Source organism: Gorilla gorilla, chromosome 17 (assembly GCF_029281585.2).
Source record: "Gorilla gorilla gorilla isolate KB3781 chromosome 17, NHGRI_mGorGor1-v2.1_pri, whole genome shotgun sequence".
NCBI classification, from domain to species: Eukaryota; Metazoa; Chordata; class Mammalia; order Primates; family Hominidae; genus Gorilla; species Gorilla gorilla.
In genome coordinates, this window is record NC_073241.2 from 3,312,674 (window position 1) to 3,330,509 (window position 17,836).

Sequence of the window (17,836 nt, forward strand, 5' to 3'; positions counted from 1 at the left end):
CGTTCTACTCGGGTTGATTCCATTCCATTCCATTCCATTCCATTCCATTCCATTCCATTCCATTCCATTCCACTCCATTCCATTCGATTCCATTCGATTCCATTCCATTCCATTCCATTCCATTCCAATCCATTCCATTCTACTCGGGTTGATTCCATTCCATTCCATTCCATTCCATCCCATTCCAATCCATTCCATTCCATTCCGTTCTACTCGGGTTGATTCCATTCCATTCCATTTCATTCCATTCCATTCCATTCCATTCCATTCGATTCCATTCGATTCCATTCCATTCCATTCCATTCCAATCCATTCCATTCTACTCGGGTTGATTCCATTCCATTCCATTCCATTCCATTCCATTCCATTCCATTCGATTCCACTCGATTCCACTCCATTCTTTCCATTCCATTCCAATCCATTCCATTCTACTCGGGTGGATTCCATTCCGTTCCATTCCATTCCATTCCATTCCATTCCATTCCATTCCACTCCATTCGATTCCATTCCATTCCATTCCATTCCATTCCATTCCATTCCATTCCATTCGATTCCATTCCATTCCATTCCATTCCGTTCTAGTCGGGTTGATTCCATTCTATTCCATTCCATTCCATTCCATTCCATTCCATTCCATTCCATTCCATTCCATTCCATTCCATTCCATTCCATTCTATTCCATTCCATTCTACTCCATTGAATTCCATTCCATTCCATTCTATTCCATTCCATTCCATTCCTTTCCATTCCATTTAATTCTACTCGGGTTGATTCCATTCCATTCCATTCCATTCCATTCCATTCCATTCCATTCCATTACTTTCCATTCCATTCCATTCCAATCCATTCCATTCTACTCGGGTTGACTCCATTCCATTCCATTCCATTCCATTCCATTCCATTCCATTCCATTCCATTCCATTATAATCCATTCCATTCCATTCGATTCCGTTCGATTCCATTCCATTCCATTCCATTCCATTCCATTCCATTCCATTCAATTCCATTCGATTCCATTCGATTCGATTCCATTCCATTCCATTCCAATCCATTCCATTCTACTCGGGTTGATTCCATTCCATTCCATTCCATTCCATTCCATTCCATTCCATTCCATTCCATTCCATTCCATTCTATTCCTTTCGATTCCATTCCATTCCATTAAATTCCATTCCATTCCATTCCATTCCATTCCATTCCATTCCGTTCTACTCGGGTTGATTCCACTCCATTCCATTCCATTCCATTCCATACCATTCCATTCGATTCCATTCCATTCCATTCCATTCCATTCCATTCCATTCCATTCCATTCCATTCCATTCCATTCCGTTCTAGTCGGGTTGATTCCATTCTATTCCATTCCATTCCATTCCATTGCATTCCATTCGATTCCATTCCATTCCATTCCATTCAATTCCATTCCATTCTACTCCATTGAATTCCATTCCATTCCATTCAATTCCATTCCTTTCCATCCCTTTCCATTCCATTTAGTTCTACTCGGGTTCATTCCATTCCATTCCATTCCATTCCATTCCATTCCATTCCATTCAATTCCATTCCATTCCGTTACTTTCCATTCCATTCCATTCCAATCCATTCCATTCTACTCGGGTTGACTCCATTCCATTCCATTCCTTTCCATTCCATTATATTCCATTCTATTCCATTCGATTCCGTTCGATTCGATTCCATTCCATTCCATTGCATTCCATTCCATTCCATTCCATTCCTTTCCGTTCTACTCGGGTTGATTCCATTCCATTCCTTTCCATTCCATTCCATTCCATTCCATTCCATTCCATTCCATTCCATTCCCTTCCATTCCATTCCATTCCAATCCATTCCATTCTACTCGGGTTGATTCCATTCCATTCCATTGCACTCGACTCCATTCGATTCCATTCGATTCCACTCCATTCCATTCCGTTCCATTCCATTCCATTCCATTCCATTCTATTCCATTGAATTCCATTCCATTCCATTCCATTCCAATCCATTCCATTCCATTCCATTCCATTCCATTCCATTCCGTTCTACTCGGGTTGATACCATTCCATTACATTCCATTACATTCCATTCCATTCCATTCCATTCCATTCCAATCTATTCCATTCTATTCAATTCGATTCCATTCGATTCCATTCAATTCCATTCAATTCCATTCCATTCCATTCCAATCCATTCCATTCTACTCGGGTTGATTCCACTCCATTCCATTCCATTCCATTCCATTCCATTCCATTCCATTCCATTCCATTCCATTCCATTCCATTCCATTCGATTCCATTCCATTCCATTCCATTCCATTCCATTTCTTTCCATTCCAATCTATTCCATTCGATTCCATTCCATTCCATTCCATTCCATTCCATTCCATTCCATTCCATTCCATTCCAATCCATTCCATTCTACTCGTATTGATTCCATTCCATTCCATTCCATTCCATTCCATTCCATTCCATTCCATTCCATTCCATTCCATTCCATTCCATTCCGTTCTACTCGGGTTGATTCCATTCTATTCCATTCCATTCCATTCGATTCCATTCGATTCCATTCGATTCCATTCGATTCCATTCCATTCCATTCCATTCCATTCCACTCCATTGAATTCCATTCCATTCCATTCTATTCCATTCCATTCCATTCCTTTCCATTCCATTTAATTCTACTCGGGTTGATTCCATTCCATTCCATTCCATTCCATTCCATTCCATTCCATTCCATTCCATTCCATTCCATTCCATTCGATTCCATTCAATTCCATTGCATTCCATTCGATTCCATTCGATTGCATTCCATTCCATTCCATTCCATTCCATTCCATTCCATTCCATTCCATTCCGTTCCACTCGGGTTGATTCCATTCTATTCCATTCCATTCCCTTCTATTCCATTCGATATCATTCGATTCCATTCCATCCCATTCCATTCCATTCCATTCCATTCCGTTCTTCTTGGGTTGATTCCATTCCATTCCATTTCATTCCATTCCATTCCATTCCATTTCTTTCGATTCCATTCGATTCCATTCCATTCCATTCCATTCCAATCCATTGCATTCTACTCAGTTTGATTCCATTCCATTCCATTCCATTCCATTCATATCCATTCCATTCCATTCCATTCAATTCCACTCGATTCCATTCCATTCCTTTCCATTCCATTCCAATCCATTCCATTCTACTCGGGTGGATTCCATTCCATTCCATTCCATTCGATTCCATTCCATTCCATTCCATTCCATTCCATTCCATTCCATTCCATTCCATTCGATTCCATTCCATTCCATTCCATGGCATTCCATTCCATTCCATTCCATTCCATTCCATTCCGTTCTAGTCGGGTTGATTCCATTCCATTCCATTGCATTCCATTCCATTCCATTGCATTCCATTCCATTCCATTCCATTCCATTCCATTCCATTCCATTCCATTCCATTCCATTCCATTCCATTCGTCTCCATTCGATTCCATTCGATTCCATTCCATTCTATTCCATTGAATTCCATTCCATTCCATTCCATTCCATTCCATTCTATTACATTCCATTCCATTCCATTCCGTTCTACTCGGGTTGATTCCATTCCATTCCATTCCATTCCATTCCATTCCACTCCATTCCATTCGATTCCATTCGATTCCATTCCATTCCATTCCATTCCATTCCAATCCATTCCATTCTACTCGGGTTGATTCCATTCCATTCCATTCCATTCCATTCCATTCCATTCCATTCCATTGAATTCCATTCGATTCCATTCGATTCCATTCCATTCGATTCCATTCGATATCATTCGATTCCATTCCTTCCCATTCCATTCCATTCCATTCCATTCCGTTCTACTCGGGTTGATTCCATTCCATTCCATTTCATTCCATTCCATTCCATTCCATTCCATTCCATTCCATTCGATTCCATTCCATTCCATTCCATTCCAATCCATTCCATTCTACTCGGGTTGATTCCATTCCATTCCATTCCATTCCATTCCATTCCATTCCATTCGATTCCACTCGATTCCATTCCATTCTTTCCATTGCATTCCAATTCATTCCATTCTACTTGGGAGGATTCCATTCCATTCCATTCCATTCCATTCCATTCCATTCCATTCCATTCCATTCCATTCCATTTGATTCCATTCCATTCCATTCAATTCCATTCCATTTCATTCCATTCCTTTCCATTCCATTCCGTTCTAGTCGGGTTGATTCCATTCTATTCCATTCCATTCCATTCCATTCCATTCCATTCCATTCCATTCTATTCCATTCCATTCTACTCCATTGAATTCCATTCCATTCCATTCTATTCCATTCCATTCCATTCCTTTCCATTCCATTTAGTTCTACTCTGGTTGATTCCATTCCATTCCATTCAATTCCATTCCATTCCATTCCATTCCATTCCATTCCATTCCATTCTATTCCTTTCGATTCCATTCCATTCCATTAAATTCCATTCCATTCCATTCCATTCCATTCCATTCCATTCCATTCCATTCCTTTCCATTCCATTCCATTCCGTTCTACTCGGGTTGATTCCACTCCATTCCATTCCATTCCATTCCATACCATTCCATTCGATTCCATTCCATTCCATTCCATTCCATTCCATTCCATTCCATTCCATTCCATTCTGTTCTACTCGGGTTGATTACACTCCATTCCATTCCATTCCATTCCATTCTATTCCATTTCATTCCATTCGATTCCATTCTATTCCATTCGATTCCATTCCATTCCATTTCATTTTATTCCATTCCATTCCATTCCATTCTATTCCATTGAATTCCATTCCATTCAATTCCATTCCATTTCATTTTATTGCATTCCATTCCATACCATTCTATTCCATTGAATTTCATTGCATTCCTTTCCATTCCAATCCATTCCATTCTACTCGGGTTGATTCCATTCCATTCCATTCCATTCCATTCCATTCGATTCCATTCCATTCCATTGCATTCCATTCCATTCCGTTCTACTCGGGTTGATTCCACTCCATTCCATTCCATTCCATTCCATTCCATTCCATTCCATTCCAATTCTTTCGTTTCCATTCCAACCAATTCCGTTCTACTCGGATTGATTCCATTCCATTCCATTCCATTCCATTCAATTCCATTCCATTCCATTCGATTCCATTCGATTCCATTCCATTCCATTCCATTCAATCCCATTTCATTCCAAACCATTCCATTCTACTCGGGTTCATCATTCCATTCCATTCCATTCCATTCCATTCCACTCGGGTTCTTTCCATTCCATTCCATTCCATTCCATTCCATTCCATTCCATTCCATTCCATTCCGTTCTACTCAGGTTGATTTCCATTCCATTCCATTCCATTCCATTCCATTCCATTCCATTCCATTCCATTCCGTTCCATTCCACTCCATTCCATTCTACTCGTGTTGATTCCATGCCGTTCCGTTCCGTTCCATTCCGTCCCATCCCGACGCGTCCCGTCCCGTTCCGTCCCGCCAAATTCCGTTCCTTTCTGATCGGGTTGATTCCGTTCCATTCCGTTCCGTTCCTTTCCGTTCCATTCCATTCCGTTACACGCGGGTTGATTCAATTCCATTCTATTACATTGAATTCCATTCCATACCATTCCATTCCATTCTACTCGGATTGATTGAATTCCATTCCATTCCATTCCAGTCCATTCCAATCCATTCCATTCTACTCGGGTTGATTCCATTCCATTCCATTCCATTCCATTCCATTCCATTCCATTCCATTCAATTGCGTTCCATTCGATTCGATTCCATTCCATTCCATTCCATTCCATTCCAATCCATTCCATTCTACTTGGGTTGATTCCATTCCATTCCATTCCATTCCATTCCATTCCATTCCATTCCATTCGATTCCATTCCATTCCATTCCATTCCATTCCATTCCATTCCATTCCATTCTGTTCTACTCGGGTTGATTCCACTCCATTCCATTCCATTCCATTCCATTCTATTCCATTCCATTCCATTCCATTCCATTCCATTCCATTTCATTTTATTCCATTCCATTCCATTCCATTCTATTCCATTGAATTCCATTCCATTCTATTCCATTCCATTCCATTCAGTTTCATTCCATTGCATTCCATTCCATTCCATTCCATTCCATTCCATTCGATTCCATTCCATTCCATTCCATTCCATTCCATTCCATTCCATTCCATTCCGTTCTACTCGGGTTAATTCCATTCTATTCCATTCCATTCCATTCCATTCCATTCCATTCCATTCCATTCCATTCCATTCCATTCCCTTCCATTCCATTCTATTCCATTGAATTCCATTCCATTCCATTCCATTCCATTCCATTCCATTCCATTCCATTCCATTCCGTTCTACTCTGATTGACTCCATTCCATTCCATTCCATTCCATTCCATTCCATTCCATTCCATTCCATTCCATTTCATTCCATTCCATTCCATTCCAATACATTCCATTCTACTCTGGTTGATTCCATTCCATTCCATTCCATTCCATTCCATTCCATTCCATTCCATTCGTCTCCATTCGATTCCATTCGATTCCATTCCATTCTATTCCATTGAATTCCATTCCATTCCATTCCATTCCATTCCATTCCATTCCATTCCATTCCATTCCATTCCTTTCCATTCCATTCCATTCCATTCCATTCCGTTCTACTCGGGTTGATTCCATTCCATTCCATTCCATTCCATTCCATTCCATTCCACTCCATTCCATTCGATTCCATTCGATTCCATTCCATTCCATTCCATTCCATTCCAATCCATTCCATTCTACTCGGGTTGATGCCATTCCATTCCATTCCATTCCATTCCATTCCATTCCATTGCATTCCATTCGATTCCATTCGATTCCATTCCATTCGATTCCATTCGAGATCATTCGATTCCATTCCATCCCATTCCAATCCATTCCATTCCATTCCGTTCTACTCGGGTTGATTCCATTCCATTCCATTTCATTCCATTCCATTCCATTCCATTCCATTCGATTCCATTCGATTCCATTCCATTCCATTCCATTCCAATCCATTCCATTCTACTCGGGTTGATTCCATTCCATTCCATTCCATTCCATTCCATTCCATTCCATTCCATTCCATTCCATTCCATTCCATTCCATTCCATTCCATTCCGTTCTAGTCGGGTTGATTCCATTCTATTCCATTCCATTCCATTCCATTCCACTCCATTCCATTCCATTCCATTCCATTCTATTCCATTCCATTCTACTCCATTGAATTCCATTCCATTCCATTCTATTCCATTCCATTCCATTCCATTCCATTCCATTCCATTCCATTCCATTCCATTCCATTACTTTCCATTCCATTCCATTCCAATCCATTCCATTCTACTCGGGTTGACTCCATTCCATTCCATTCCATTCCATTCCATTCCATTATAATCCATTCCATTCCATTCGATTCCGTTCGATTCCATTCCATTTCATTCCATTCCATTCCATTCAATTCCATTCGATTCCATTCGATTCCATTCCATTCCATTCCATTCCAATCCATTCCATTCTACTCGGGTTGATTCCATTCCATTCCATTCCATTGCATTCCATTCCATTCCATTCCATTCCATTCCATTCTATTCCTTTCGATTCCATTCCATTCCATTAAATTCCATTCCATTCCATTCCATTCCATTCCATTCCATTCCATTCCATTCCATTCCATTGTATTCCGTTCTACTCGGGTTGATTCCACTCCATTCCATTCCATTCCATTCCATTATATACCATCCCATTCGATTCCATTCCATTCCATTCCATTCCATTCCATTCCATTCCATTCCATTCCATTCCATTCCATTCCATTCCATTCCGTTCTAGTCGGGTTGATTCCATTCTATTCCATTCCATTCCATTCCATTCCATTCCATTCCATTCGATTCCATTCCATTCCATTCCATTCTACTCCATTCCATTCTACTCCATTGAATTCCATTCCATTCCATTCAATTCCATTCCATTCCATACCTTTCCATTCCATTTACTTCTACTCGGGTTGATTCCATTCCATTCCATTCCATTCCATTCCATTCCATTCCATTCAATTCCATTCCATTCCGTTACTTTCCATTTCATTCCGTTCCAATCCATTCCATTCTACTCGGGTTGACTCCATTCCATTCCATTCCTTTCCATTCCATTATATTCCATTCTAATCCATTCGATTCCGTTCGATTCCATTCCATTCCATTCCATTCCATTCCATTCCATTCCATTCCATTCGATTCCATTCCATTCCATTCCATGGCATTCCATTCCATTCCATTCCATTCCATTCCATTCCGTTCTAGTCTGGTTGATTCCATTCCATTCCATTGCATTCCATTCCATTCCATTGCATTCCATTCCATTCCATTCCATTCCATTCCATTCCATTCCATTCCATTCCATTCCATTCTATTCCATTGCATTCTACTCCATTGAATTCAATTCCATTCCATTCAATTTCATTCCATTCCATTCCTTTCCAATCCATTTAGTTCTACTCGGGTTGATTCCATTCCATTCCATTCCATTCCATTCCATTCCATTCCATTCCATTCCATTCCATTCCATTCCATTACTTTCCATTCCATTCCATTCCAATCCATTCCATTCTACTCGGGTTGACTCCATTCCATTCCATTCCACTCCATTCCATTCCGTTATATTCCATTCTATTCCATTCGATTCCGTTCGATTCCATTCCATTCCATTCCATTCTATTCCATTCCATTCGATTCCATTCCATTCCATTCCATTCCATTCCATTCCATTCCATTCCATTCCAATCCATTCCATTCTACTCGGGTTGATTCCATTCCATTCCATTCCATTCCAATCCATTCCATTCCATTCCATTCCATTCCATTCCATTCCATTCCATTCCATTCCATTCCATTCCTTTCTATTCCATTCCATTCCATTCCATTCCATTCCATTCCATTCCGTTCTACTCGGGTTGATTCCACTCCATTCTATTCCCTTCCATTCCATTCCATTCCATTCCATTCCATTCCATTCCATTGCATTCCATTCCAACCCATTCTTTTCTACTCGGGTTGATTCCATTCCATTCCATTCCATTCCATTCCATTCCATTCCATTCCATTCCATTCCATTCCATTCGATTCCATTCCATTCCATTTCATTCCAAATCCTTCCATTCTACTCGGGTTCATCATTCCATTCCATTCCATTCCATTCCATTCCACTCGGGTTCATTCCATTCCATTCCATTCCATTCCATTCCATTCCATTCCATTCCATTCCGTTCTACTCAGGTTGATTTCCATTCCATTCCATTCCATTCCATTCCATTCCATTCCATTCCATTCCATTCCACTCGGGTTGAGCATTCCATTCGATTCCATTCCATTCCATTCCATTCCATTCCATTCCATTCCATTCCATTCCATTCCATTCCATTCCATTCCATTCCATTCCATTCCATTCCATTCCATTCCGTTCTACTCGGGTTGATTCCATTCTATTCCATTCCATTCCATTCGATTCCATTCGATTCCATTCGATTCCATTCGATTCCATTCCATTCCATTCCATTCCATTCCACTCCATTGAATTCCATTCCATTCCATTCTATTCCATTCCATTCCATTCCTTTCCATTCCATTTAATTCTACTCGGGTTGATTCCATTCCATTCCATTCCATTCCATTCCATTCCATTCCATTCCATTCCATTCGATTCCATTCAATTCCATTGCATTCCATTCGATTCCATTCGATTGCATTCCATTCCATTCCATTCCATTCCATTCCATTCCATTCCATTCCATTCCGTTCCACTCGGGTTGATTCCATTCTATTCCATTCCATTCCCTTCTATTCCATTCGATATCATTCGATTCCATTCCATCCCATTCCATTCCATTCCATTCCATTCCGTTCTTCTTGGGTTGATTCCATTCCATTCCATTTCATTCCATTCCATTCCATTCCATTTCTTTCGATTCCATTCGATTCCATTCCATTCCATTCCATTCCAATCCATTGCATTCTACTCAGTTTGATTCCATTCCATTCCATTCCATTCCATTCATATCCATTCCATTCCATTCCATTCAATTCCACTCGATTCCATTCCATTCCTTTCCATTCCATTCCAATCCATTCCATTCTACTCGGGTGGATTCCATTCCATTCCATTTGATTCCATTCCATTCCATTCCATTCCATTCCATTCCATTCCATTCCATTCGATTCCATTCCATTCCATTCCATGGCATTCCATTCCATTCCATTCCATTCCATTCCATTCCGTTCTAGTCGGGTTGATTCCATTCCATTCCATTGCATTCCATTCCATTCCATTGCATTCCATTCCATTCCATTCCATTCCATTCCATTCCATTCCATTCCATTCCATTCCATTCCATTCCATTCGTCTCCATTCGATTCCATTCGATTCCATTCCATTCTATTCCATTGAATTCCATTCCATTCCATTCCATTCCATTCCATTCTATTACATTCCATTCCATTCCATTCCGTTCTACTCGGGTTGATTCCATTCCATTCCATTCCATTCCATTCCATTCCACTCCATTCCATTCGATTCCATTCGATTCCATTCCATTCCATTCCATTCCATTCCAATCCATTCCATTCTACTCGGGTTGATTCCATTCCATTCCATTCCATTCCATTCCATTCCATTCCATTCCATTGAATTCCATTCGATTCCATTCGATTCCATTCCATTCGATTCCATTCGATATCATTCGATTCCATTCCTTCCCATTCCATTCCATTCCATTCCATTCCGTTCTACTCGGGTTGATTCCATTCCATTCCATTTCATTCCATTCCATTCCATTCCATTCCATTCCATTCCATTCGATTCCATTCCATTCCATTCCATTCCAATCCATTCCATTCTACTCGGGTTGATTCCATTCCATTCCATTCCATTCCATTCCATTCCATTCCATTCCATTCGATTCCACTCGATTCCATTCCATTCTTTCCATTGCATTCCAATTCATTCCATTCTACTTGGGAGGATTCCATTCCATTCCATTCCATTCCATTCCATTCCATTCCATTCCATTCCATTCCATTCCATTTGATTCCATTCCATTCCATTCCATTCCATTCCATTTCATTCCATTCCTTTCCATTCCATTCCGTTCTAGTCGGGTTGATTCCATTCTATTCCATTCCATTCCATTCCATTCCATTCCATTCCATTCCATTCTATTCCATTCCATTCTACTCCATTGAATTCCATTCCATTCCATTCTATTCCATTCCATTCCATTCCTTTCCATTCCATTTAGTTCTACTCTGGTTGATTCCATTCCATTCCATTCAATTCCATTCCATTCCATTCCATTCCATTCCATTCCATTCTATTCCTTTCGATTCCATTCCATTCCATTAAATTCCATTCCATTCCATTCCATTCCATTCCATTCCTTTCCATTCCATTCCATTCCGTTCTACTCGGGTTGATTCCACTCCATTCCATTCCATTCCATTCCATACCATTCCATTCGATTCCATTCCATTCCATTCCATTCCATTCCATTCCATTCCATTCCATTCCATTCTGTTCTACTCGGGTTGATTACACTCCATTCCATTCCATTCCATTCCATTCTATTCCATTTCATTCCATTCGATTCCATTCTATTCCATTCGATTCCATTCCATTCCATTTCATTTTATTCCATTCCATTCCATTCCATTCTATTCCATTGAATTCCATTCCATTCAATTCCATTCCATTTCATTTTATTGCATTCCATTCCATACCATTCTATTCCATTGAATTTCATTGCATTCCTTTCCATTCCAATCCATTCCATTCTACTCGGGTTGATTCCATTCCATTCCATTCCATTCCATTCCATTCGATTCCATTCCATTCCATTGCATTCCATTCCATTCCGTTCTACTCGGGTTGATTCCACTCCATTCCATTCCATTCCATTCCATTCCATTCCATTCCATTCCAATTCTTTCGTTTCCATTCCAACCAATTCCGTTCTACTCGGATTGATTCCATTCCATTCCATTCCATTCCATTCAATTCCATTCCATTCCATTCGATTCCATTCGATTCCATTCCATTCCATTCCATTCCATCCCATTTCATTCCAAACCATTCCATTCTACTCGGGTTCATCATTCCATTCCATTCCATTCCATTCCATTCCACTCGGGTTCTTTCCATTCCATTCCATTCCATTCCATTCCATTCCATTCCATTCCATTCCGTTCTACTCAGGTTGATTTCCATTCCATTCCATTCCATTCCATTCCATTCCATTCCATTCCATTCCATTCCGTTCCATTCCACTCCATTCCATTCTACTCGTGTTGATTCCATGCCGTTCCGTTCCGTTCCATTCCGTCCCATCCCGACGCGTCCCGTCCCGTTCCGTCCCGCCAAATTCCGTTCCTTTCTGATCGGGTTGATTCCGTTCCATTCCGTTCCGTTCCTTTCCGTTCCATTCCATTCCGTTACACGCGGGTTGATTCAATTCCATTCTATTACATTGAATTCCATTCCATACCATTCCATTCCATTCTACTCGGATTGATTGAATTCCATTCCATTCCATTCCAGTCCATTCCAATCCATTCCATTCTACTCGGGTTGATTCCATTCCATTCCATTCCATTCCATTCCATTCCATTCCATTCCATTCAATTGCGTTCCATTCGATTCGATTCCATTCCATTCCATTCCATTCCATTCCAATCCATTCCATTCTACTTGGGTTGATTCCATTCCATTCCATTCCATTCCATTCCATTCCATTCCATTCCATTCGATTCCATTCCATTCCATTCCATTCCATTCCATTCCATTCCATTCCATTCCATTCTGTTCTACTCGGGTTGATTCCACTCCATTCCATTCCATTCCATTCCATTCTATTCCATTCCATTCCATTCGATTCCATTCCATTCCATTTCATTTTATTCCATTCCATTCCATTCCATTCTATTCCATTGAATTCCATTCCATTCTATTCCATTCCATTCCATTCAGTTTCATTCCATTGCATTCCATTCCATTCCATTCCATTCCATTCCATTCGATTCCATTCCATTCCATTCCATTCCATTCCATTCCATTCCATTCCGTTCTACTCGGGTTAATTCCATTCTATTCCATTCCATTCCATTCCATTCCATTCCATTCCATTCCATTCCATTCCCTTCCATTCCATTCTATTCCATTGAATTCCATTCCATTCCATTCCATTCCATTCCATTCCATTCCATTCCATTCCGTTCTACTCTGATTGACTCCATTCCATTCCATTCCATTCCATTCCATTCCATTCCATTCCATTCCATTCCATTTCATTCCATTCCATTCCATTCCAATACATTCCATTCTACTCTGGTTGATTCCATTCCATTCCATTCCATTCCATTCCATTCCATTCCATTCCATTCGTCTCCATTCGATTCCATTCGATTCCATTCCATTCTATTCCATTGAATTCCATTCCATTCCATTCCATTCCATTCCATTCCATTCCATTCCATTCCATTCCATTCCTTTCCATTCCATTCCATTCCATTCCATTCCGTTCTACTCGGGTTGATTCCATTCCATTCCATTCCATTCCATTCCATTCCATTCCACTCCATTCCATTCGATTCCATTCGATTCCATTCCATTCCATTCCATTCCATTCCAATCCATTCCATTCTACTCGGGTTGATGCCATTCCATTCCATTCCATTCCATTCCATTCCATTCCATTGCATTCCATTCGATTCCATTCGATTCCATTACATTCGATTCCATTCGAGATCATTCGATTCCATTCCATCCCATTCCAATCCATTCCATTCCATTCCGTTCTACTCGGGTTGATTCCATTCCATTCCATTTCATTCCATTCCATTCCATTCCATTCCATTCGATTCCATTCGATTCCATTCCATTCCATTCCATTCCAATCCATTCCATTCTACTCGGGTTGATTCCATTCCATTCCATTCCATTCCATTCCATTCCATTCCATTCCATTCCATTCCATTCCATTCCGTTCTAGTCGGGTTGATTCCATTCTATTCCATTCCATTCCATTCCATTCCACTCCATTCCATTCCATTCCATTCCATTCTATTCCATTCCATTCTACTCCATTGAATTCCATTCCATTCCATTCTATTCCATTGCATTCCATTCCTTTCCATTCCATTTAGTTCTACTCGGGTTGATTCCATTCCATTCCATTCCATTCCATTCCATTCCATTCCATTCCATTCCATTCCATTCCATTACTTTCCATTCCATTCCATTCCAATCCATTCCATTCTACTCGGGTTGACTCCATTCCATTCCATTCCATTCCATTCCATTCCATTATAATCCATTCCATTCCATTCGATTCCGTTCGATTCCATTCCATTTCATTCCATTCCATTCCATTCAATTCCATTCGATTCCATTCGATTCCATTCCATTCCATTCCATTCCAATCCATTCCATTCTACTCGGGTTGATTCCATTCCATTCCATTCCATTCCATTCCATTCCATTCCATTCCATTCCATTCTATTCCTTTCGATTCCATTCCATTCCATTAAATTCCATTCCATTCCATTCCATTCCATTCCATTCCATTCCATTCCATTCCATTCCATTGTATTCCGTTCTACTCGGGTTGATTCCACTCCATTCCATTCCATTCCATTCCATTATATACCATCCCATTCGATTCCATTCCATTCCATTCCATTCCATTCCATTCCATTCCATTCCATTCCATTCCATTCCATTCCATTCCGTTCTAGTCGGGTTGATTCCATTCTATTCCATTCCATTCCATTCCATTCCATTCCATTCCATTCGATTCCATTCCATTCCATTCCATTCTACTCCATTCCATTCTACTCCATTGAATTCCATTCCATTCCATTCAATTCCATTCCATTCCATACCTTTCCATTCCATTTACTTCTACTCGGGTTGATTCCATTCCATTCCATTCCATTCCATTCCATTCCATTCCATTCAATTCCATTCCATTCCGTTACTTTCCATTCCATTCCGTTCCAATCCATTCCATTCTACTCGGGTTGACTCCATTCCATTCCATTCCTTTCCATTCCATTATATTCCATTCTAATCCATTCGATTCCGTTCGATTCCATTCCATTCCATTCCATTCCATTCCATTCCATTCCATTCCATTCCATTCGATTCCATTCCATTCCATTCCATGGCATTCCATTCCATTCCATTCCATTCCATTCCATTCCGTTCTAGTCTGGTTGATTCCATTCCATTCCATTGCATTCCATTCCATTCCATTGCTTTCCATTCCATTCCATTCCATTCCATTCCATTCCATTCCATTCCATTCCATTCTATTCCATTGCATTCTACTCCATTGAATTCAATTCCATTCCATTCAATTTCATTCCATTCCATTCCTTTCCAATCCATTTAGTTCTACTCGGGTTGATTCCATTCCATTCCATTCCATTCCATTCCATTCCATTCCATTCCATTCCATTCCATTCCATTCCATTCCATTACTTTCCATTCCATTCCATTCCAATCCATTCCATTCTACTCGGGTTGACTCCATTCCATTCCATTCCACTCCATTCCATTCCGTTATATTCCATTCTATTCCATTCGATTCCGTTCGATTCCATTCCATTCCATTCCATTCTATTCCATTCCATTCGATTCCATTCCATTCCATTCCATTCCATTCCATTCCATTCCATTCCAATCCATTCCATTCTACTCGGGTTGATTCCATTCCATTCCATTCCATTCCAATCCATTCCATTCCATTCCATTCCATTCCATTCCATTCCATTCCATTCCATTCCATTCCATTCCTTTCTATTCCATTCCATTCCATTCCATTCCATTCCATTCCATTCCATTCCATTCCATTCCATTCCGTTCTACTCGGGTTGATTCCACTCCATTCCATTCCCTTCCATTCCATTCCATTCCATTCCATTCCATTCCATTGCATTCCATTCCAACCCATTCTTTTCTACTCGGGTTGATTCCATTCCATTCCATTCCATTCCATTCCATTCCATTCCATTCCATTCCATTCCATTCCATTCCATTCCATTCCATTCCATTCGATTCCATTCCATTCCATTTCATTCCAAACCCTTCCATTCTACTCGGGTTCATCATTCCATTCCATTCCATTCCATTCCATTCCACTCGGGTTCATTCCATTCCATTCCATTCCATTCCATTCCATTCCATTCCATTCCATTCCGTTCTACTCAGGTTGATTTCCATTCCATTCCATTCCATTCCATTCCATTCCATTCCATTCCATTCCATTCCACTCGGGTTGAGCATTCCATTCGATTCCATACCATTCCATTCCATTCCATTCCATTCCATTCCAATCCACTCGGGCTCATTCCATTCCATTCCATTCCATTCCATTCCATTCCATTCCATTCCATTCAATTCCATTCCATTCCGTTCTACTCGGGTTGATTTCCATTCCATTCCATTCCATTCCATTCCACTCCATTCCATTCCATTCCATTCCATTCCATTCCATTCCTTTCCATTTATTCCATTCCGTTCTACTCGGGTTGATTCCATTGAGTTTGGTTCCGTTCCGTCCCGTCCCGTCCCGTCCCGTCCCGTTCCGTTTTACTCGGGTTGATTCCTTTGCATTCCGTTCCGCTCGTTTCCATTCCGTTCCATTCCGTTCCACGCGGGTTGGTTCAATTCCATTCTATTCTATTCTATTCCTTTCCATTCCATTCCATTCTACTCGGGTTGATTCTATGCCGTTCCATTCCGTTCCATTCCGTCCCATTCCGACCCGTCCCATCCCGTCCCGTCCCGTCCCATCCCGTTCCGTTCCACATGGGTTGATTCAATTCCTTTCGGTTACATTGAATTCCATTCCATTCCATTCTACTCGGATTGATTCCATTCCATTCCATTCCATTCCATTCCATTCCATTCCATTCCATTCCAATCCATTCCATTCTACTCGGGTTGATTCCATTCCATTCCATTCCATTCCATTCCATTCCATTCCATTCCATTCCATTCCATTCCATTCAGTTTCATTCCATTCCATTCCATTCCATTCCATTCCATTCCATTCCATTCCATTCCATTCGATTCCATTCCATTCCATTCCATTCCGTTCTCCTCGGGTTGATTCCATTCTATTCCATTCCATTCCATTCGATTCCATTCGATTCCATTCGATTCCGTTCCATTCCATTCCATTCCCTTCCATTCCATTCTATTCCATTGAATTCCATTCCATTGCATTCCATTCCATTCCATTCCATTCCATTCCATTCCATTCCATTCCGTTCTACTCTGATTGACTCCATTCCACTCCATTCGATTCCATTCCATTCCATTCCATTCCATTCCAATACATTCCATTCTACACTGGTTGATTCCATTCCACTCTGGTTGATTCCATTCCATTCCATTCCATTCCATTCCATTCCATTCCATTCCATTCGTCTCCATTCGATTCCATTCGATTCCATTCCATTCTAATCCATTGAATTCCATTCCATTCCATTCCATTCCATTCCATTCTATTACATTCCATTCCATTCCATTCCGTTCTGCTCGGGTTGATTCCATTCCATTCCATTCCATTCCATTCCATTCCATTCCACTCCATTCCATTCGATTCCATTCGATTCCATTCCATTCCATTCCATTCCATTCCATTCCAATCCATTCCATTCTACTCGGGTTGATTCCATTCCATTCCATTCCATTCCATTCCATTCCATTCCATTGAATTCCATTCGATTCCATTCGATTCCATTCCATTCGA